Genomic DNA, 25858 nt, shown 5'->3' with positions numbered 1-25858 from the left:
TTCATATTTAGTTTAAATGCATGAAGGGGATAACCAATTAACCTAGCGAATATTAAGAGATGGCTCTTTCATCTGCAAAAATACAACTGACCTGTTGAATAGCAGTTTTATGTTTGTTGTTCATATATATTTTTTACTTTCATTGAGATTTTATATAGAGCATCCATTAAAATTTTAAAATTTGTATAGTCAGATTTTTATGGATAAAACAGTAATAAAAATAAAACAAGAGGAATGTAGATGCCATTTTGGGGAATAATAAATAGGTATACCAAATGTCTTAGTCAGTTTACCGAAAATCCCATGTGAGTTGGTTCCTAGACGTCACACTTTCTACTCAAAGTTTTCAATTTTCAAGTTTGTTGAGCTTCATTGAAACTTGTTCAGTTTCATCACAAAAGACTGCATAAGTGCACCATAATCAACCCGGTCACTACAACCAATTCAAAAATCAGACCAAGCTTTCAAGTAGTGGCTTTCAGTCTTTCAGACCATATATGATCTTTGGTAAAAATATACAAAACAATTACATGAGCTATTTTGCACCTCAAAGAAATCATGCTCATCTTCTGATGTTCCATAATATCCCTAATATAAAGAGACACTTTTTCATTAACAAACTACTAACATACTAACAATGTTCATTACTATTAAGTGCTTTCAGCTTAAGGTGCAAACAGAACAATCTATGTAGACAACTCAGATATTAGTACCCTATTGAGGGTTTCTGCTACAACAAAGGATTACCCTATATTATTTCGAGCAAAAGGATTCCCCTGTCTCATTTTGATGACCTAGAATGGCGATGGATCATATGTGATCCTTTAGAGAATAAAGAGATTAATCTTTTCGAAGAAATACCTAGAATTGTAGAGGAGGGCAATTGTGATGTAAATGAAGAATGTTCAGATGATAAATGTAATTGCTAACTTATTTTAGTTTAAGGATAAAATACTTTATAAAGTCGTGTAAGAAAGTTTGTTGCCTCATGCATTGGTTCTTAACATTTTTTAAGTTAGCAATCATTAAGATACCCTGAATACCTTCTACAAGGCCACACATCTTTTAGGAGGGAAAAATTTGCTTTGGAAAGGTCAAGTTTTGTTGTTTTGGAGCACTAAGGTTTTCCCATCCATGTAGCATGGAGAAAATCCGGTTACTCCAGGTACAAGAGCAGAAGATGGTGGTCATGTTCAAACCCACTTTGCAGAGAAAACTGAGGTTGCATAGCATGTTGCAGATAAAATGGGCACATTGAAGAGATCTTTTCAAATATCAGGAGTCTTATCAAGTCGCTGAGGCATCAAAAAAACCATGTTATCATTGTTTCATGATGACCAAACCTCCACGAGACTGCATATTCCTCAGTCGTTTCAGAGTACGGTGATGTCAATTAAGTCTGTCATAGGAGCATAAGAGATTTCTATTAATAGAAACGTTGCCCATCTTGACATTGCAATAAATTAGCTGCTGTCAAGTTCAACAAAGCGTTACAAGTTTATACCTGGGATACTATATTTTTATCTGTGTTTTATCATTATCATCAAACGTCAATTTATGGGCATATAAGGTCATAGGAAGTTGTCATAAAAGTCACAAGAAGGTTTAAATGTGTTACTTTGGGCTAGTGGGCAGGCGTATGAGATTCCTAAACCCTAGCTAAGAAGGTTCAGCGACAAAGTGCAGGTTTCTTGTGTAACCTAATGTCAGGTCAGGGACAATGAAATTTAAGATGTGATTAGTAAAGTAAGAAAACAAAGGAGAAAAGGCCAGAATCACAGAGGAGGCCTACAAATCCAAAAAAAAGCATTAGTGAATTGATGACAAGTGAACCAAGATTATGATGACAATAAGGAAATCCTTCATCATAGTATGAGCCATGATAATGAATAGAGACAACACTTAATGAGATGTGAAGATGAAGCTAATGCCAAGTACCAAGAGACAAGGATGAAGATCAATGTGTAAGAAATCATTAGAATACTCTCATAAGTTATGATGAAGGCAGAGGTTTTGTAAGAATGCTAGGATGAAGGGTTGAATACACAAAGTCGAGATGGCTGTTGTACTTATGAAAGAGACAAACAGAGAAAGAGAGTCTATTAAGTTGTTAACCATGTAATGACAAAGAAATTAGAAGAAAAGGAGGAAATAAGAAGCATATCTTGTGAAGCATTTCAAGAGAGACAGTGATCGTAAATTGGCAGTCTTCATTGTCAAGTTTTTCTAAACAGTGATAACTTCTTATGCTTGCACAACAAGTTAATAGCCTTCAAGAAAAAATAATACATGGGCCCATGTCATAATAAAGAGAGTAAACCCTCTAACCATATGATAGTAGCATAAGAAGAGTTGATAAGGAAGTGTTGAAGCAATGATATTCCGAAAAGGAACAATAACCTTAAGGGTGAGCTATAGTGTCAAGAGGCATGTGATGAGAGAGATCAAAGTTTCAAGAAAAGATGCATAAGTCCAAAGGACAAACACAATAGACCTTATGAGGACAGTCACTAAGGAGATGGTTGTCAATGAAAAGAAAACTTAGTGGAGAAAATTCAGAGACGACAGCTATCCAAGGGAGGATCTAAAGCTATCAAAGCCAATGGTAACATGTGAGATATTGATATGGGTATAAGACAATTCAAATGCATAGATGGTAGGCTTATTGGAGTTAATGAATGACAAAGTTCTTAACAGTGTGACAGTGCAAGAGAACTGAAAGTGACCATCATATGAAGAGTTCTGTAAGCATAGAGGCCAAGCAAGGACTAAATGACAGTCTAATTAAGAATATAGTTAAATGAAGACAAAGGAGAAAGCAATCAAAAAGATTGTTTGAAGGTCAGTTATAAAATACACTTGAAGGATTTTCATAAAATCATAAAAAGTGGCATGAAAGTAACATGGACAAAGCAGCATTATGTTGAAAGGATTCATCAAGACAAGCAGTGAACAAGAAATAATAGCAAGAATGCACACTTTTCAATGACAGAGCCTGCAACATGCAGATAGAAATATTGAACAGATTGAAGGGCAAGAAATGTAGCAGTCCATGATCTAAGTGAGCAGAGACAGATCTTTTCCATAATCGCTTGAGAGTTGATCTCCTTTGAAGTCACCTAGGTACAAAAAGCATCCAGGCATCAAGTAAAACAAGTATTCTCAACAAAGACATCTCATAGACTGTCATAAGACAAACACCAATGACATGGTAGACTGATATGAGTAACAAAAGCTTAGTGTATATAGGATGAGTGTGTGGGTGAAAAGAAGTCTTAATGGTGAGATAAGTGCCAATACATTTTCTTGAAGATATCCCACACCCTTCCACAGCATTTAATCACCTTTAAGCACTTTTTCTTCAATTGTCCACACATTTCCTCAGAATAAGGAAAGGTTAGTCATGGCATTTTGAGGAATTTATGAGCATGTGGAGGGAATCTTGGAGCAGTTTGAACAGTTACAAGCATATTGGAGGCTAGTAGTTAGATTAACAGCAGTTGAGAACTTTTATCTTCCCCGAGATATAGGCAAGTGCACCATTGATATGGAGGTGTAACAAGACAGATATAGGAAGAAGTCAGCATTCATCATTTTCTACACCACACAAGACGAACACATGCTCTATCTTTATGCTAAAGCAGTTTAGAGATGGCTATGATCCTCATAGAGTGGAGACAACAATTACAAGTGTAGGACAGCTGAAATGGCAAGGACAATCATTTGAACCATAATGCAACAATTCAAGAGCTGGCCAAAGAAAAATAAGGAAAGTAAAGGACATCATAAGAATGTGATAATCAAAACAAAGTCCATACATTGCACGATAGATTCTTGCCCTCTTCTATTATCATTAACTACCATGCTTATTATTTTTGTCTATTTTTTCTTGGTGTGTCAATATTATCATTTTCAATAGCCTTATTTTTAACTATTTTTAGGATTTTTGGTCTCTAAACAAAAGATCTACCTGTTACTTCGCTTTTTTCAACTATCTTCTTCCCTTTTCCTACCCTGATTTCTATTTTATAAATATTTTAAATTAAAAAGTTTTAAGATAAATGGACTGCTAACTCCTTAAATCACAATTGAATTTTTAGGATTCAAATAAGCAATTACTCCACCTATGTTTTTTCTAAACCTTACATCATACAATTGACTATAAATCATATATGTCCAACAATTGCGGTGCTATGCAATAAAAACTTCCTAACCTTTAGTTGTATCCCAACTATAAAGCCACTTCTTTCTGAGCTAGACCTTAAAATAGGTCAAGAATTATCTACTTGATACTATATTTTACTAGGACTATTTGCCTTGACAACAAAGACTGACATGGGTATTTGCACAATGCAAATATTTCTCCAAATGACAAGGTATGCAAACAATATAGATAAAGCCAAAACCAAAGGACTAACCCATATAGCAAGGCTAGATTCTATGAAGCAAAGTAAAATAAGAAAAGCTACTTGGATTGTACAGCAATCTTATAGTTCTTTCATTAGATATATATATCACAATATAATGCAAGTCTAATGCATTTTGCAGTTTACTTTAAAATACTTGGATTGGATTGTTTGCTTTTAGAAAACAGGCAAGTATTTTCTGCCTAAGTTGTGTAATGACCCTCTTTGGGATATTCCTAATTTTTGCCTTAAAACAATAGTATTTATCCAAAATGATTGTAATCATATCAAAGAGTTAAAAATATATGATTATATTTAGATCAATAATGCTGAATTGTTGGTGGCTGCAAGATAGATCTTCATCTCTGTTCTATGTTCCTCCCATCGTATTCTCCTGTTACTACTGTGATTTATCTATGCTTGATGCTACTCCCTATCACGGAAGAGTTTTTATGTCTGTTGGTAAGCAACGTTTTATATTTTTTCCTATGCGTGCTTCACTTCTGGCTTCATGTGTGTTGGGTGGATATTTTGCAACCGACAGTGTTGGGTAAAAACTTAGTCGCAAAATAGGATGACCAGCCACAGTGTGTGAGACAAAGTCTCTCCTACCTTAAAGGAAAGGCTCCCCCTTCTCACCGTTCCTTGGATCAACTCAAGGTAAGCAAGAAATTGAGAAATTTATAAATAGGGTGTTACTATTATCCTTTCTTCTTAACTTTCAAGAAAGGATCCACTTATTCGTAAGGCGAATAAGGGGCAAGGTGAATCTCTAATTACACTTCTATCACGAGCTGGAAACAGTGATACCGATAAATTTTAACTAACTCAAAGGCTAGCCAAAACGTACTAGTTTGGCTCTAACTCCTGTTGTACTTCTATATGGTAAAATCTTTACAATTAGGGCACAAAGACTCCTAAAAATAAGAACAATCTAACTATTTTGCGAATCAAGACGAAAATACAAGCTACAAACAAAGATTCTAGTTATGGATTTTCACAATTGCTCCTGGTCAAAGCTCAGGCTTCAATTGTTTCTCAACTCTTTTCTATCAATCACAAGATACAATATCAATAACAAAAGATAGTACGAATCAAAGATAACTTGAATGAATTATAGACAAAGCTTACAATTCATACAAGCAACAATTTCACTTAATCAAAGTTAAGTCTCAAATGCTCCTTTGTATTCACTTTCTCTCAAAATAATGCTAGCTCAAACAAAGTTCTGCTGGCACAATTTCTCCAGAGCTCTCTTGCATAAAGATAATGATGATTTTAGAATGAGGGGGGAACCCCTTTATATAGGCAAAGAAGTTGAGAAAAAAAGGGAGGAAAAAGTGGGAGCAACTCAACCAACTTTGACCAAGTCTAACTACAGAAACTAAAGGGTTACATGCATCTGCACATGTAACTCACATTACATCTTTTGCATACATGCAATTACACTTTTTTATGTAATGCATTCTAAACAACTATAAAATAGAAATTATACAACAATCTTAGAGATTGCTTCTTAATGCCTTGAATTTTACAATGACGTCACGCACTGTGGGAAGATCAGCAATCTCCATGGTCTTTGATATGGCTTTGATTCTCACTGCATTCTCATATGCTGATTGAATAACTTCGAAATTTATTGTTGTATTATCTAACAAGTGTTTTGTCAAGGATTTGTACAAAACGAACTTGTTCATTGTGTGTGAACCAAAATCTTCGGAGTCTACATCAGCATTGATCCTGATTGTATATTTTGAATTCACTCTCTCTGTTGCCAAAAGATTACCAAGATTATCACTAACACAACATCCCAATTGCTCCAAATCACAAGTAAGACTTGTTTCAATTGCTTGACAATCTTCAAGAGCCACTTCCAATTTTGTGATCAACTTTCTTAAGGTCTCTTCCTTGTAACCAATGAGTTCTTGAAATCTGAAAAACATTTCACATGACGGAAGAATGTCACATGAGACCATAGCATCCAAATCAAACTTAATCATTTCATCCCAATCCTCAAGGATTTCCTTCAAGTTATCTGCTTCTTGAGTCAAAGAAGAAATTAAGCTTAGTTCCATTCTGTTCATCTCTTTAACATGCCTTAGAACTGCAAGTGTTCCTGTGATAGCTTGAACTCGTTCAGCATGTTCGGCACTCCAACACTGGTGTTGTTCAGCACTCCGACACCGGCGTTGTTCGGCACTCCGACACTAGCGTTATTTTGAACAGTCGTCTTATTTCCAACAATTGCGTTCTTTGGTGAAGAAGGGTCTTCGTTAAGCGAAATTGTCCGTTCCGGAAGTGTATCGTGGACGAAGAGTTCACTCCATGCTTGTGCTCCCTCGGCACTTCGAGCCGTGCGAGTTAATTCCCTTTCGTCTGGATTCTCTTCCCTCAACGTATATAAGTTCAGAAATTCCTCCCTCCACCAAATCCAACCATTGTCGAGTCTTTTCCAACAATTCCTTGGTGCTTCGGTGTCCGTCAGCAATCTGTTGAAACCTCCATCTGCGCTTGGCTTGTTGTGCCAAAATTAAAATTTCTTGTGCGGTGCGTATTCCATCTTTTCCCTTTATCTTATTTCTATTCTTGTTAAGCTGATTCGGCATTAATCTTCATTCCTCTGCCTTCATTCCAGGTCTATTGGGCAACAGTGCCAAATGTTTACCGTATGGGGTAATAGATTAATGCATACAGACAATACAAGAACATGCAACACAGCAATACTCCTTAAATTATTTGCATATATGCCGCAGAGATTACATAGTGCTTCCAATGATGATTACAATGATCTTGGATGGTGTACATATACTTTCCGAAGAACCTTCCCGAAGGGGTCCGTCGGCTACATAACAAGGACCATCCTGAAGGGGCCCATCGGCTACATAACAATTACCGACGACATCAACCCGTCGGCTACACAATATTTATCGACGGCACCCCTCACGATTTTTTTTGGGGGCTATTGTTTGGCTATTTTTCTGGGGACCGACATGTTGTAACCATCTCTAGTCCTAATTTTGTAAGAGACAAAATGCTTGTATAAAATGACTTAGGGTTAGGGATTGTGTGTGAGGGTGATTTAGTAGCTTCTTATGACAATATTGAGTTGCAAGGGATTGCAAATTGTGATCAAGTTCAAATCACTGGATGATAAAAATATTGCACTTGCTATTTGGTGGACGTAGCCCAGGGTTGGGTGAACCACATTAAATCTTTGTGTCTTATGTTCTCTTCAGTGTGTTTTATTTATTTCTGATATTGGTTATATTTGCATGCAATTGTTATTTCTATCTCTCTAATCCTAACACCAATCTCATGAGCTGATTTAATGTTGGAGATCTCCTTCCATGAAAGAACTCTTCCATCAAAAAAGGAAACATGATAAGCCTTGTCTTCTAATGCTGAAATAGAAATCAGATTCCTCTTCATGCCAGGAACAAAAAGAACACCACTCAAGTGAAGAGAAATTCCAGAATCTAATTGGAAAGAAGTAGAACCAGCATTCTTAACAGAATAACTTGCATCATCACCAATAACTTGAAGGTGAATCTTTTTCCTTCAAGTTGAAAAGGTTGTAATATCCCTATCCAAATCTAATTGAAACTTGCTATATTTTCTTTTAGAAATTTTGTCAGACACTTGTACAACAAAGGGATATATGATTGATTTTATTTTCAATTTGTTTTCAAAATAAGAAAGATGACTTCTAATATCATAGGATGACTAAAAAATGACTTCTCTCCCGCTTAGTCTACACCTAACATGAAATGCAACTCTCTTTTTTTTTTTTCTTGATGCGATATATGACATCTATTCAATGCAATTTAACACTTACAGCCAAGTGACATTATGTCAAACAATTGGCATGCAAACTAACATTATTTTTAAACTTCAAAATTGATATTTTGCTAATATAAAAATTCTGATATAAAATCAGGTTACAATGCCTTCAACAATCTAACTAGATTGTCCATACAGAACCATGTAGATGTATTTTCAGATAATGCATAAACATGAAGATAAAATGAAGGGAACTTAAGATTGGTAGGCAGCTTTAAAACTGCTCAGAATCTATCATGCACTGTAGCAGTATTGTTCACAACATTGTTGCAATACTATTCACGACCACTGTAGCGATAACACTGTTCACGATTCTTGTAGCGATGGCACTGTAGCAGATGGGTATAAACTTCCTAATATGCCTCTGAATTAGCTACTTAACTCCTTCCAAAGTGCAGATAAAACGAGGCAATTGAATGACCCTTAAATCTGAAGTGTATCTTCTTCATGAATTGCTGCAAAAACTCAATAAGCTTCAATGAGATGACTGAAATATCACCTCCAACAAATGCAATAATATCAGCTGATAGTTTCACAGCCTCAAAGTTGCCAATCAAAGAGAATTACTGTTCTCAATGATTGAAATGTCCTGCAGAAACCCTTGGCTCATCAAGTGCACAAGCAAATGTCAATATCAAATCTGGATGCCCTACAATGAGGCTCTCTCCTCTATTTATTATATTCCTTCACCCCTTCTAGAAGAACATAAAATATTATTTTATTGCGCTTTTCTAGAAGCTTCCTCCTTTCCAACAATAATTAGTTGTGTTTTTAGAAGATTCCCTTTTCCATATAATATAATATTATTTTAGTGACTTATGATTTAATATTTATTTTAGTCACTTTTTAATTAAATTAATTAAATATAAAGTCACATTTTAATTTTAAAATTATTTAATGACTTTATAAAAAATTAATTTAATTATTTCTCCACTTAGCCTTCAAAGAATGAAAGGCTAAGAACTCTATTGAGAGGCTAAAAAGATGGGGACATTACAAAGGTGCCCATGATAACCAATAATATGATGGGATGCTCACTATCAATCAACCATGTTTCATTGTTTGTAGGTACATTGCTATAGAGTGCAGAAATAAATAAGAATCCTTCAAAATTTTCACTTGACTCTCTTTGAGGAGAAGAGTTCTCAACATTTGCAGCAGCTATTTGAGGCTTGGTTCTTGAGATACAATCTCTAGCAAAGTGTCCAAATTGCTCGCATCCAAAGCATTGGATCTTAGAAAGATCCCTCTTCTTTTTCTAGGAGTTAGGAGCTGATTCAAGGTTCTTATCTCTGAATCTTTTGAAATTTCCTCTCCCCTTTCCTTTTGAAGTGTAGGAAACAAGTACATGATCATCTTCATGATGTTTTTTTACGTCCATTGCCTCTAGCTTCAAGTCTGCATTCTTTTTTAATGCAATCAGCTCTCAACTTGTCAAATTTAGGAAGATCATCTCTCCCACTAACACATTGAATGAAGGATTCCCAAGAGTGGGGAAGTCCATTCATGACAAGTATAACCAAATCCTTATGTGCAAAAGATTCTCCAATCACACTAAGCTGGTCCTTTAACTCTGTAATCTTCATAAAATATGAGACTACTAATTCCCATCTAGCCATTTTAACATGCAGAAGTTGACGCCTTAGGGCTAGAGCTCTACTAGTGTTGTTGAATTCGCATAGGTCCTTCAAAGTCTGAAGCATCTCTTAGGCTAAACTAAACTTAGAGATAATGGGAACCAGATGATCCTTAACCAAATCAATTAGAATATTCTTGGCCATGATCTTCTTTTTCCATTGACCTTTCTCAGCTTCTTTAGAAGGTTCTACTAGATCAAAATTCACATAGTCAAGGTGGTCATTTTCTTCAAGTAAATCATAGTCCTAAACTTCCATGAAGAGAAGTTTGATGAGCCATCTAATCTATCCTCAACTTTCAAACCATTCACCATGATGAAAGTTGCAAACAATCAATTGAAAGAAGAGAAAATTAAAAGTATAACAATACTTCTGGTTAAGGATTGATTTCTCAGACCTGCTCTGATACCATGTTAACATAAATAAACTTGCAACAAATAAAATACAAATTAAGAAATACAATCAGAGAACACCAAAAATTATCCTAGAAAAAGCCCTCCTCACTAAATGGAAACAACCCAGCCCACCAAACGATAGATCCTTTATTGGAATTGCAAAAATGATTACAAAAATCTCCACCTCTTTGAAGTCTTCAATGCTCAATGATCACAAAATGGTCAAAGCTTATAAACACAACACACACAACAAAGTATCACTTCAAAAAGTTATGATACATAGATATATTTGGGATAGATAAAAAACTTACCAATGACTGAAAATGGTGATGCTGCATACATGCAAAGCATACCAAAAATGTTCTACACAAAAATATATATCAACAGTGATATTGACTAAAAAACATTTGTCGTAAAATTGTAATTCTCTCATGATACTTGAAGAGCCTTTTCCAAAACAACAAAATTGAATAATAATGTTCATGTGATCAACAATAGATACACTTGATAGTCGAGACATGACTATACAAAATTTCCCCTACAAAGAATGTGAGCCATCTCAACCATGGCAAAAAAGTAGCTGATGGCAACAACTCCATACACTATTGAACAAAACATATGAAAGGAAGAACCATCACATACTATGAGTCCTTCTACTGTTACAAACTTATGTGGAGAGAAAGAAGGGTGTAGCGTCACACAAATTAAGAGCGACGGATGCCTTCAATAACATAAATGATGATGCTTGATACCAAAACAACACGCATAAAACATTAGCATAAATTCTGCACATTGTTGTCCTGCATTTTGTCACCACAAAATGTAGGTAACAGTACGAAACTTTTTCAAAAATAGTTTCATGTTTCTCTAAGCTTGAATTTGATATTCAATTGCTTAATGTTGATTGAATGATGCATTTCAATTCGAATATCAAATTATTTTTCTGAAGGCCTTCGTCAAGTCGTTTTGTTTTGCTTTCTGTCGAGCCTTTGCTTGATTTTGGAAGCCTTCACAGTCTGTTCTTTGTTTTTGAGTTTGCGTTTGCTTGTTTTTGGTCCTTTGGATTTGCTCATGTCACGCTTTTTGTTTTCCCCTTCGATTCGGTCTAACCTAGAGGTCGATTGGAGTTGGCAGTCAAGAGATATGGTCATTTTAGTGCCTCAAAAATGGACATTTTAAGTGCAACAATACAAATTAAAAAAATGATGTTATATTTTCATTTTGACATTCATTTTTTCAAAAATATAACATTTAATCAACTTTTGTTATATTTTGAAGTTACTTTTCATTTAAATTTATAACTTAAAGTGACTATAGTGCACTTTATGTTATAATTTCAAGTTGAGTTACTTTTAAATTTTTCACTAAAAGTGACTATAGAACTATATAGTTACTTTTTAAATTTTTGATTTTTAAATCAAATACTTATATAAATGTCAATTTAACTTAATGTTTATGAATTATATTGATTAATATGATGCATAAATGTTATTTTTGACCCATATTGTTGACATTTTTATAAAAATAAGTGAAATACATAACTTAAAATCCTCAAAGTGGACATTTTATGTGCATATGCATGTAAAAAAACTATGAAAAGTAGAAACTTTTCATGCTATTGCATATAAAAACTCACTTAGAGGACCTTTTTCATACCATTACATCAAAAGCTTGTAAAAGTGGACCTTTTTGATGCAATGACATGAAAAGTTGAGTTTCTATACTTGTGCATTAAAAATGTGAGACATGTTTATAAAATATGTAAGTGACTCCAAAAAGTGAGATTTTAGAGTCTTGCACATTTTAAAATATGCAATAAGCTCCAAAAAGTGAGATTATGTCTCAAGACATTTTAAAACATGCAATGGACTCTAAAAGGTCCAATTTTGCCTTCCAACATGTTTTAAAATATGTAATGAGCATAAAAATGTCCTATTGTGTGAAGAAAACATGTTCTTGCTCCAAAAACCTCCGATTTTGATCATAACTCTTGATTTTCTCCATAGATTTGGATGAAATCACTTGCATTCAAAACGTTTTGGAGTGGTGGTCATTTCGCCCTCATCAAAAATCAGTTTATTGCACCCAAAAACGTGTTTAAAACTTCCAATCTAGGGCACGAGTTTGCATAAAAATCCATAAATCTTCAAAGTTTGATCACGATTTTGTATGGAATCAAATCATTTTGGCCCTATTTGCTGATTGCATCATATAGTGATCATCATTTTTGTGTTTAAACATCAAATCGTTTTGTTTGGAAGATCACATTTTTTGCTTGGAAGAACACGTTTTTGGAAAAACGTCTCAAGGCATGAAATCTTCAAAACGTTGCAAGGAGGAGCTAATCTAGAGCACATCTTGGCATCTTGCACAATAATCTCTTTGTTTGCTGCCCATTATCATTCGAATTTTGAAGATTTGAAAAGTTCTCACCATTTTTGAAGAAGATTTCAAACAAAGAGCATCTTTTCCTTCATTTTTGGCACATTTTATCATGTAAGTGGACCTCTTCTTTCTTGCATTTTAATTCCTGCTTATCCCTGCTGATTTTATTCATGAAATCATTGAATGTATGCCATTTGTAAAAAAAATTGCCTTAGAATGTGCATTTTTCCTTTAAATATGAATTTCTCCTTCATTTTGATGTCTTTGGTTCTTCTTCAAGTTCCAAATTCGAATTTCATCTTTGGAGTGCATTGCATCTTGGTATGTTTTGAGTTGTTTTCAAAGGTATTTTTTTCCTTTTGTTTTGGTTTTGTGTGCTTGTTTTTCGGTTTTTCTCCATTTGGAGAAATTGCAAGTGTTTTCCCAAAAACTTGTTTTTCCTTAATTACATGCAAAAGCATTATCATTTTTCACATTCCATTTCCATGTTTTTACATCTCACATTTCATCCGACAAATGCGATTACATGTTTTTCACTTCATTTGCCATCCGCACACACATGTAATCCCATTTTCCATTTCCATTTTCATCCATCTCATTTTTCGCTTCCATTCGCATGACACAATTACAGAAAATGCCGTACGTGTAATTGCATTCAAAAGGTCCGATTTTGATCGAAAGTCATATTTTGAAAAGACAAAAAAAAAATGTCATTTTCGCTTTCCGTGTACTTTGACTTCTTCTTTCCTCCAAAAGTGACTATATAATTCATTATCTCACCTCCATGTTTCATTCCATCTTCACATACACATTTGCACTTACATGAATAAGTACATGTTCCCACCTTATAACATATTTTACATGTTACCCTTCATCCGCATATACACGTAAAGTGTACCTTTCGTTTGCACTTGCATCTCATTTCACTTTCCATTTTCCGTTACATGTTGCATTTACATATATGCATGTTTCATTCAATAAAGCCTTGAAAACTTTAAGTCACTTTTGAAATCAGCAACTTCCACTTTGCATGCATTTCCATGCATTTCACCTTCGCACATTTTCATTCCATTCCATTTCATTTTCCATATCCACACTTCATTTCATTTCATTCCACATTCCGTTCATTCCATTTCTCTTTTCATTCCATTGCATATGCATATGCTTTCTATTCGAAAGTCATTCCTTTTCGAATCTTCACTGCTGCTCCGGAATTCACTTGCATGGAGATTCCTTCTGATGATGTATTTGTGTTTTGGGATTTTTGTGTTGTAGTACGAGCACAAGAAATGTCCTCGCCTTCCAAATCCAAGGGCAAGATGAAATACCGATATGACAAAGAATTGGCTCATGCAGTTCCTTGTTCAATTACGTCTATTCTAGATAACTTGCTAGACACCAAGATTGGTCAAGTAGATGTAGCTGATTTTCTACAAAGGATTGAAGCTCCAGCTACACATGAGATGAAATGTATTAAAAGAAGCAACATCCATTTGGTTTCTACATTTTCCTTGACGGCTATAGAACTTGATTTTGTTTATGGATGTGCTCGATGCTTCACTCCAAAGATAAGGAATATTAAAGACGCTGACGGCAAGGTTATCATTAGCCTTGATCTTGAAGTGATTGAACAAATCTTCAAAGTTCCTTGAAAATCAGAATGTGCTGATTTGACCAAAGAATCGTCATTAGCATGCTGGAGTGAACAAAAAAGCAACTATCAGAAGTATGTCAACCTTTACTGGTTAGCCAACAAAAGAAGCAATTTTTCCAAGTGGCCAAAGACTCTTCATCGGTCCAATTTTAAATAGGAATACAAGGATCTCATCATCCTTCTCAGTAGGATCTGTGGTCTTAAGGATTCTTTCGATTTTGGGCCATGGATGTATAAATTTATGTTTCAAATCATAGAGAACAAAGAACACATCTTTTGGGGAGAGCTTATCAGTACTGCGCTCTGTCAGCAGATATACAATGTAAGAACATCAGTACTTTTTTACATGAATTCATATTTAGTTTACATTGCTGCTGCTATGGGATCTTTTTCGGGTCTTTCCACCAAAGGTGACAGTCTTCAAGTACCTTTTTGGGAATACTATGACCAAATCACTTTGGCTAACAGTAAATACCATTACAGAAGAGTCCAAGATGCCTTCTTTGGACATTACAGGTGTCTGTTCAACAAACAGTTGTGTATCAAAAGAGTGTCTGATGTAGCATGGGAAAAGGTAAACCAGTACGGCAGCATTTTTCTTCAATTTTCCACTTTCACATATTTGAGAGTTGGATATTTCAAAGGAGAGCCGTATACGTTACCTAGGTATGCTACAGATCGAATCATTCTAATAGAGTTTGCCAGACAACTCATGGACGTGCAGAGTGATCAGCATGCGTTATATAGGCCTGGATTTGGCATCACCTCAGCTAGACCTTTATCTATTGGCAATTATTCAATTGTTTCTGTGCCTAAAGCAAAAAATATAGAAGCAAAGTTGCAATTGATTACATTGAAGAGGTTCAAGGCTAGATTTGACTTTGATTATCGAGAGATGAACTCTCAAATAAAGAGGGCCTATACTCATGTTTATCACATTGAAGATATTTGGATTGACATGAGAACAGAGCTTGATATTATGAAGATGGATTATTGTGTCGTCGGTAGAAATTGTGTATCGGCCGATGGGTCCCTTCGAAAAGGAAATTGTGTATCAACCGACGGGTCCCTTCAGAAAGGAAATTGTGTATCAGCCGACGGGTCCCTTCGGAAAAGTTCTTGTTATGTAGCTGACGGGTAAATAGTTTGTAGCGGGCATAATGTATCTGGCCGACGGACTCCCTCGGAAAAGTTCTTCAGAAGATATTTATAACCCCTTCGGAAAGCATTGTAATCATCATATCTTATGATCGAAGCATAATGTAATGTTCTGGCATATGCGAATAATAATAATAGTTTTGCTGTTCGCTGTTTGTATTCTTTATCTGTGTGCAATTATTAATTAACCTATGCGGTAAACATTTGGCGCCGTTGCCTGATGGACCTGGTACGCAGGCAGGCGGATATGAATTAAATGTCGAATCAGTTGAACAAAGATAAGAATAAGCTGAAAGAAAAAGATGACATACGTGTTGCGCAGGAAAATTTAATTTTGGCTCAGCAAATAGAGCGTCGAAAGAGATTTCAAAAAATTGCCGACGGAAACAAGAGTGCAAAAGGATTGTTGAAGGAGACTCGACAACGGCTTGAGTTGGTGGAAGAAGCGAGGGAGGAGTTTCTGAACCTGCATACGCCATAGGAAAAGAATCTTGACGGAAGGAGATCGACTCGCACGGCTCGGAGTGCCGAGGAAGCACGAGCGTGGAGTGACCTCTTCGTCCGAGATATACTTCCGGAATGAACAGCTTCGGTTGACGAACCCTCTTCTTCACCAAACAGCGCGGGTGTTGAAAACAGCGCGGAAGCAGAAAACAACGCGGGTATTGAAAACAGTGCGGAAGCAGAAAACAGCGCAGGTGTAGAGAACAGCGTGGGTGTGCAGAACAGCGCGAGTGTGCAGAACAACGCAGGTGTTCAAAACAGCGCGGGAGCTCAAAACAGCGCGGGAGCTCAGAACAGCGCGGGTGCTCAAAACAGTGCAGGAGTGCAAAATAGCGCAGGTACACAACAAAACCCTCGACATACAGTGATAATGGCAGGTCCGATGGAAAAATTGCCTAAATTTGATGGTGATGAAGCAGCTGATCCCATTCGACATTGTAAAACATGTGAAACGATCTGGAGGGCAAATGGCATAACAGATACAAACAAATGGATTCGACAATTTCCTGCTACCCTACGGGGTGTTGCAATTGATTGGTTTACTGATGCTAATCCATAGAAATTAAATAGTTGGGATAACATTAAGAAGGAGTTCGTCGCAGAATTTCAACTTTTGCGTGATGATAATGAAATTGTAGCCGAGATATTCAATACCAAACAAAAGAATGAAACAGTACGGGTCTTCGCCAGGAGGTTGAAGGACTTAATCAGTAAAATGGAGAATAAACCAGCAGATGGACTCCTGAAAAGATGGTTCATTGAAGGCCTTCACCCGAAACTGCGGAAAAAGATGAAGATCGTGCCACCATGGACATACATTGAAGCATACAATCGGGCAATGAACCTCGAAAGTGACCAGAAGACAAAGAAGAAGAAGACCAGCTCATCAGATTCAGATGACGATTACCCTTCAGGAGAAGATAGCAGCGACGATGATGAGGGAAGCAGCAAGAAGGTCCGTGCCCTCCAGAAGGACATGATTCGGATGATGAAGGAATTCAAAAACATGAACAAGAAGACTAAGGGCAATGACCTATGGTGGACGGAGTGCAAGAAAGAAGGCCATACAAAGGGATCCTGCCCGAAAGATCAATTTTGTGAGATTTGCCAGATTCTGGGATACTCGGTAAAGGAATGCCCTTTCAATTTGAAAGCAACAACACTGCAGTAAGTGTTCCTGACGCAGGAGGCATCCCCGTCAGGAGGGAACGGGAATACCAGTACGGAAGGTGCCACATCAGGAGGATATAGAAACAATCAGCGCGGTCAAAACAACAACAATAATGGTGGGAGGAGTCGAATCCAGTACGATGCCAATGGTCGGCCGATAGTTCAATGTCGCACATGCAATCTATGGCGTCACTTCACACAAGAGTGTACAACAGCGAACACACCGAAGTTGTTATGCAGATGGTGTGGACCTAGTGATCATGAAGATGCTAGGTGTCCAAAGTCGAGAGTAAACTTGATCACCGTCAGGACGGACGAAGAAAAGGTTTTGGCCATCACACGGCAGCAAGCGAAAGTGTACCTCGACCCAACGGAAGAAAAGAAGAGACTGGAGGAAGCACGGGCAGAGATCCAGAAAGCAACACAGGCAGAAACGGCACACCTGAAGGACATGCCCAGTACCTTCGTAACTGCGCAGAACAGAACATTGTACGGCAAATATTGCAAGCTGAGATACCTGTCAGGATAAGTGATCTGTTGCTCACTATGCCTTAGCTCCGATCGGCACTCACAAACATCGTTCCCACTACTCAACTACCAGGAGAACATGGAAGGAAGCGGGAAAGTGGAGCAAGTGCAGCAGACAAAAAGGAGAAGGAAAGTGGCGCAAGTGCAGAAGATCCGATGCTGTTAGCTCTTTCATCTGGATGCTATCCGGCAGTCGTTGAAATGGGAATTCTCGGGACTGTATTGACGGAAACAATTGTGGACGGAGGGTCCGATGTCAATGTGTTGCCTAAAAACACTTGGAAAAAGTTGGGACAGCCGACATTATGGCCACCTACATTCCAGCTTCTAATGGCCGATCAACATGGAATCAAGCCATTGGGAGTCCTGACAGCACAACCAGTGATGATTGGAACACAACCATTCTTGTTGGATTTCGTCGTGATCCCACTGAAGCGGAGAGGATATGATGTCATTCTGGGCCGAGGGTGGCTGATACAAGCCAAGGCGAAGCACGATTGGAAGAAAAATACTTTATCACTTGAAAGCAAAGGCCGGAAGTATGTCATTGATATACACACTCACATGGTTGGAGAAAAAGCTCTATCGTCAGATTCTGAAGGAGAAGACGATGAGAGGAGATAGAGTATGGAACCCGATCAGGAGGGAGTCCTACGATTGGAAGGAGATGATGATCTAGATTCAGTAAATGGTCTTTACCACTGACAGATAGAGGATTACGAGCTCTTTCCAAGTTGTAATATGCTAAGGATCGACGAAGGTAAGAAAGAAGGAAATGAATGTCCAAAGGAACACAGAGAAGCCGACGAGGGAAATGAATGTCTGAAGGAACATGGAGAAGCCGAAAGAGGAAATGAATGTTCGAAGCAACATAGAAAAGCCGAAGAAGGAAACGTGGTTATGACTGAAGCTGAAGAACATAACATACAGTACGAACCCAAAAGAAGGAAAGATTCTACTATACGACTGCGCCGGAAGAAAGTATTACGTCGAACCACAAATATAGCAGAAAGGTACCGGCAGCAAGGAAGACACACGATACCATCTGCACAGGCAACAAAGAGGAAGGGCTCAATAAAAGTTGTAGCATTACAAAGTGAAAGTGTTATTGATGGACAGAAGGGGCAGTTGACGGAGTCCATAGTACGGAGCTTCGGGAACAAACTGGGCGATATGGAGATGACACAGAATAGGCATAGCAGGTTTCAACTCGGATAGTGGGTGTTGAAGTACGACGATCGAAATGAGATCAAACCAAGCAAGTTCAAAATTAAATGGGTCGGGCCGTACCAGATGCGGAAAGTAAGCAATAACGGAGCAATAAAACAGTGGATGCTAGACCGAAAGGAAGTATTCGATGTAGTGAAGAGGTCGAAGTTGAATGTCTGCAATGAAAGAAGTAACGCACCCCCGTGGACGAATAACTGAGAGAAGACTCTAAGTACTGTATATATGTAAATATTGTACATAATTGTTCCAGAAGTGAGATTTTCAAAAAAATTTAAAAATTAAAAAAAATGAAAAAAGTACCATACGGATTTTGTCTGCTCACCGTACGATTTTCACTTGGTTTTGAGTTGTACGGTTTTTAAGTTGGGAGCTAGTGTACGGTTTATTAAACTCTGAAGCACCGTACGGATTTAACCTGCTCATCATACAAAATTTGGAGGAAGAGTACGATTTTGCAGATTGTAAAGTCTAAGAGGTATGGCTTTCTAGCAAGTGTACGATTTTTCCCTTCCCTGGAAAGTACGGATTTTATGTAGTTTGAAGACAATGTATGGATTTTTGAGCTTTGAACAATACAGGTTTTAATGTATGATGTACAGATTTTATAACAATGATGCACTGTACAGATTTCCATCATTCCTGCCATACGGATTCAGGGAGGGAAACTGTTGTACGGATTTGTGGTCTTCTGGTGCAGATAGGCTAAGTACGGATTTTATGTAGTCACTGTACGGCTTTTGATCTTTATCACCGTACGGACTTTTCAGATGCAGTGTGGCCGTACGGATTTATTGGATGCAGTCGTACGGCTTTTGAGTCCCTATCACTGTATGGACTTTCAGATGTAGTGTGGCCGTACAAATGCAATCAAATAGGCACCGTACGGATTTCTTAGTGAATGGAAGAATACCGTATGGCTTCCTTATGTACCGCACGGTGTTTAGGGAAAGGAGTGCTGTACGATTTTCAGGAAAAGTACCGTACGATTTTTCACATCTGAAGGATGATGTACGGTTTTTCAGATAAATTAATGTGCAGTACGATTTTCAAATTTGAAGTACGGTTTTGTAGACAAGTACGACTTTTCCAGAAGATTGAAATAGTGAAGACGCCTTCAGAATTGTTTCATCAAAACCCGTGTGCGTGGCAGCTCCAGGAAGGAGGCATCCATATGCAATCAGCAAACAGTGTCAAGATTGAAGCCGTACGGATTTCATCACAGAAGGGTGACAGGAGGTTTTCTAAATTTTAAAAAAAAAAAGAAAGACGACAGAATCAAGTTGCTCAGAATGAGTATCAGATGATGACATAGGGAAGGGGAAGCATCCGCGATTGCCAGAAAGAGTGTAGAATCGGCAGAAAATGACAGAAATGGTGTGTTCCGTGCAGTTTTGTGTGGGTTTCAGAGTGCTAATTTGGTCTGCCTTGGGACCCCGCGAGGGCGCTGCCCCTCGAACCCGCCGGGGGCGTTGCCCCATGGACCCCCAGTCGTGGAAGTCTGACCAGTTGAGAAGAGTTGAAGTTGCTGCAGGCATGGACTTTCTGTGTACCAGAGGCAGTGGGAGCAGGTGTTGGCTGTGAGGCTGTCTTAGTGGATGCGTAGAGCACTTGGGAGGAGCTGATCATCCAGTTGGAGGCAGTGCAGCGACACTTGGCTCAAGGTACCGAGGAGTTGGAAGCAGAGAAAGCAACACAGGTGGCTATCAAGGTCAGCTTGAAGAGTCAGTATTGTGTTAGCAAAGGCTATAGATTCAACGGGATGAATGTGAAAGTGATATTGTTGTATTAGTTGTTTGAGTTTTGTTGTGTAGTCGTCAGGAGACGACTTTTCTTTTTGGGGAGGATGATGTCGTCGGTAGAAATTGTGTATCGGCTGATGGGTCCCTTTGGAAAGGAAATTGTGTATCAACCGACGAGTCCCTTCGGAAAGGAAATTGTGTATCAGCCGACGGGTCCCTTCAGAAAAGTTCTTATTATGTAGCTGACGGGTAAATAGTTTGTAGCGGGCATAATGTATATGGCCGACGGACTCCTTCGGGAAAGTTCTTCGGAAGATATTTATAACCCCTTCGGGAAGCATTGTAATCATCATATCTTATGATCGAAGCATAATGTGATGTTCTGGCATATGCGAATAATAATAATAGTTCTATTGTTCGCTGTTCGTATTCTTTATCTGTGTGCAATTATTAATTAACCTATGCGGCAAACATATTGCAGGTTAACCTTGCAACAAATAATTGATCTTAATATGTTGGAAATCCCTCCAAATTTCCAAGTTGAAGATGATGGTAACATCCTTGATCCGGAATTTCATCAAGTTGGTTTTGATAAAATGTGTCATTTTCTTATTCAATGGCAACAAAAAGAAGGTACATCTATTATTGACAGGTTTCAATCCATCTTAGCAAACACTAACAAGTGGTTGAAAAGTAAAGGCCTAAAAAGAGTAAATCCTAAAATGGGTCTGGATTGTGGAAGCTTTGATCCTCCTAGCGGGAAGTCACAACTGAAAATTATAGGGAAAGGTGGTGCTTCATATTCAAATGTCAAGAATACTCTCAAATTCAAATTAAAAGGTGGAAAAGGAACTAAATCATCTGAAGTTCTTGAACCAATTCAAGAATCAATGATAGAATTAGAAGAAAAATTGGAAATAGAATCCAAGAAAGAAGATTTAGATGAAGAAGGAGAAATTAGGATCACATCTCCTCCAAAGCCTACACGAGCTTGCACGTCTTCTCCACATGAAGAGCCCTTTTTGCATGAGGTTGATGATGATGTAGATTCATTCTCTACTGTTTTCACTCCCTCCATTCCAGTCTCGGAAGTTAACACCATGGCTCTTCTGATTTCATCTGCTGCTCCTTGTGTTCTTGCACATGATCAATATGAACACTTAGCAAATGTGTTTGAAGATTTTTCGACTCTTACCAGTGGTCAAGTTTCCCAACTTGATACATCTTTGACAAGATTTGAACTTTTCATGACACAATCTTCACAACATATTGCTATGCCTACAACAATACAAACTGAATCCTGTTCAATCACTACAAATATACAATCTGGATCAATGCCAATGGTCTCCACTGTGCCTGCTTCTACAGATGAAAGTTTCAGCCTACCTGCATGGTTGAGTAGAATATCAACAAAGAGAAGGAAGATGGTTGTTCCTCTTGACAATATTCCTATGAAGAAGACTAAATCCAAATCTCTAAAAGACAAGATTGTTTCTAGAATTTTGGTTGATTCTGACAAAACCAAGTATGTTGAGGTTGCTGAGCCCTTAGTAGATAAACCTGTTGAAGAACTTACTGATTCTGATTATAAATTTACTAAGATTGAAGTTGGAAAGAAATCTCGTTTGAGTTCTTTACAAGATGCTCATGATGCATTGGCAAATGTATCAAAAAACAGTCATGAGCTTTGGGAAAAGAAGAATCTCGTACATAAAATCAAGTAATAATGGCAGAACCAAAGGAGAAGTTGCCAAAGTTTGATGGTGATGGAACTGCCGATCCAATCAGACACTATAAAACATGTGAAACAATTTGAACGGCAAATGGTGTAACTGACACAGATGAAAGGGTGCGACAATTTCCAGCAACCCTAAGGGGTGTAGCAGTTGATTGGTTTACCAACGTGGATCCCCAGAAATTAACTACATGGGCAGAAGTTAAAAGGAGTTTATCATGGAGTTTAAAATGATGTGCGACGACAATGAGATCATAGCAGAAATCTACACCACAAAGCAAGGTAAAAATGAAATCGTTCGTGTCTATGCCAGAAAGCTAAAAGAATTAATAAATAAAATGAAAAGTACGCCTGCAGATGGGCTGAAAAAGCGATGGTTCATTGAGGAACTATGCTCAGAGTTGAGGAAAAAAATTAAGATTGTGCCACCATCATCATACACTGAAGCATACAATCAGGCGATGGACTTAGAGAGTGAACAGAAAATGAAAAAGAAGAAAAAAAGTAGCTCATCTGACTCAGATGATGCATCTTCGGAAGAAGATAGCAGTGATGATGAAAAGGGCAGCAAGAAGGTCTGAGCTCTCCAGAAGGATATGATCAGAATGATGACGGAATTTAAGAATATGTAGAAAGAGACGAAGGGAAACAAGCTATGGTGCACAGAATGCAAGACAGAAGGTCACACGAAGGGATCTTGTCCGAAGAACCAATTCTGTGAGATCTACAAAATTATGGGACATTCCATAAAAGAATGCCCCTTCAATATGAAAACGAGAGGACCTCAACAAGTGCTCCTAACACAGGAGGCTTATGCGTCAGGAGGGAGCGGAAACACCAGCAGTGATGGTGCCACTTCAGGTGGGTACAAAAACAATAGAAGAGGGCAAAACAACAATACCAACAATAATAATGGGAGCCGCAACCAAATTCAGTACGATGGGAACTAGCGCCCGATGGTTCAATGCCGAGCATGTAATTTGTGGGGCCACTTTGCATGAAACTGTACATCAGCGAATACACCAAAGTTGTTATGCTAATGGTGCAGTCCTGGAAATCATGAAGATGCCAAGTGCCCGAAATCAGGAGTCAATTTGATCACCATCGGGACAGACGAAGAGAAGGTTTTGGCAATCACACGGAAAAAGGCAAAACTATACCCCGACCCAACGGAAGAAAAGAAGAGATTGGAAGAAGCGTGGGCAGAAATTGAGAAAGCAACGCAGGCGGCAAAATCACAACTGGAGGACACTATCGGTACCTCAACAAGGAACTGCACGGAACAAAACATCATACGACAGATATTACAAACTGAAGTACCAATCAGAATAAACAATCTATTGTTTACAATGCCTCAACTTCAATCGGCACTCACAAACATCACTCCAACTGCCAAACCACTGAGAGAACAGGGAAAGGAGAAGGAAAGTGGAGCAAGTGCAGCAGACCCGATGCTACTAGCCCTCACATCTGAATGGCATCCGACGGTCGTAGAGATGGGCATATTAAGAACAGTCCTTTTAGACACAATTGTGCACGGAGGTTTCAGGGTAAACGTCCTACTAGAAGACACTTGGAAAAAGTTAGAACAACCTATGCTGCGGCCACCAACCTTCCAGTTGCTCACAGCAGACCAGTACAGGATCAAACCGTTAGGAGTCCTGATGGCACAACCAATGACTATCGGAACACAGTCGCTCCTACTCGACTTCGTTGTCATCCCGCTGAAAAGGAGAGGATATGACACCATTCTGGGTTGAGGATGGCTCATACAAGAAAAGGTTAAGCATGACTGGAAGAAGAATACACTATCACTGGAAAGAAAAGGATAAAAATTCATTATTGATTTACACACACAAATGGTGGGAGAAGAAGCTCTATCATCTAATTTCGAAGAAGAGGATGAAGGGAAGCAACGAATGGAACCAAATCAGGAAGGAGTCCTACGATTGGAAGGTGGATCGACGAATGATGATTTGGATTCGGTCAGTGGATTATTTTACTGGCAGATGGAGGCTTATTAGCTATTCTAGAGCTGCAACATACTAACAATAGAGGAAGGGCACAATAGAGATGGATTTCCAAAAGAGTTCAGGGAAATAAAAGAAGGGGACGTACTGCTGGATGAAACACCCGCACATGTATTCGGTGAGGGGAAGCTGATCAAATATGACGAAGCTATAGTACAGACCATGAATTTAGGAGATGAGGCCGAACCAAAGAACATACTAGTGGGGGATAATTGGAATCCAATACTAAAAGCAGTGGCATTTAAAATATTTTTGGAATACAAAGATGTATTTATGTGGACATATAAGGATTTGAAAGGAGTTATGTCGGAGCTGTGTGTTCACCGCATTCCGTTGATCAAAGTTGCAGTGCTGGTACGGAAGCGACCTTACAAGATGAATAAAAATTACGCAGTACGGGTTACAAAAGAAATTAACCGAATGTTGGAGGCCGATATTATTTTCAAGGTTCAAACAAGTGAATGGGTATCACCCATACTCATATCCCTGGAAAAGGATACCACCCAAATCAGGATATGTGTCGACTTCACATGTCTCAATGCAGTAATAATCAAGGACCCCTTCCCGATACCATTCACATACAATATATTGGAGGAGGTAGTTGGACATGCGATTTATTCATTTATGGATGGGTTCTCGGGATATAATCAAATTTGCATAGCAGAAGAAGACAAACTTAAAACGACATTTGTGGTATAAGGTGGGGTATACGCATACAACCGGATGCCATTCGGCCTGTGCAATGCGCCGACGACGTTCCAAAGAATCATACTGCACATATTCGAAAAAATGTCTGTCGAAAATTTCAAAGCATTCCTGGATGACTGGTCTGTATTCAACACCGAAGACAAACGTCTGGCAGCATTGGGCAAATGCATGGAAAGATGTCGAAGGGCGCGACTAGCCTCAAATCCAAAGAAATGCAAATTCATGGTTCTGCAAGGAAGATTGCTGGGACATATAGTCTGTAAGGAGGGATTGAAAACAGATCCAGACAAAGTCAGATTGATCATGGAAATGCAGCCATCTACAAATGTAACGAAGGTAAAGTCATTCTTGGGACACATAGGATATTACAGAAGATTCATCAAAAACTTTGCCAAAGTATCATATCCGCTGGACAAATTGACATGCAAAGGGAAATCGTTCAAATGGGACAAGGAACAGGATGATTCATCTGAAGGGTTCAAGGTATGATTGGCCACAACACCTATATTGGCGTACTCAGATTGGAACAAGGAATTTCATGTTCACGTCGATGCATCCAATTATGCAATAGGAGCAACTTTGGCGCAGACAGGTAACCACGAGTTAGATCACCCAATATATTTTGTCAGCCGACTACTGTCAAAAGCAGAAGAAAACTACAATACAACAGAACAGGAAGCCTTAAGAATGGTCTATGCAGTGCAAAAGTTCCAACATTACTTGTTGGCTACACTATTCG

General features: G+C 38.1%; 1 pseudogene across 1 annotated transcript in view; it reads right to left on the bottom strand.

Annotated features, from left to right (window-relative positions):
• LOC149541328 (tyrosine decarboxylase 2-like) overlaps positions 1 to 25858 on the bottom strand; it is a 222713-nt pseudogene that overhangs the window by 157058 nt on the left and 39797 nt on the right. The gene's annotated exons all lie outside the window — the stretch shown is intronic.

The sequence above is a fragment of the Cupressus sempervirens genome, chromosome 8, assembly GCF_028749045.1.
Source record: "Cupressus sempervirens isolate cs-2001-9-10 chromosome 8, ASM2874904v1, whole genome shotgun sequence".
Taxonomy (NCBI): Eukaryota; Viridiplantae; Streptophyta; class Pinopsida; order Cupressales; family Cupressaceae; genus Cupressus; species Cupressus sempervirens.
The sequence above is the reverse complement of the archived record's forward strand: the minus strand, read 5'-3'. Positions and strand labels throughout refer to the sequence as shown.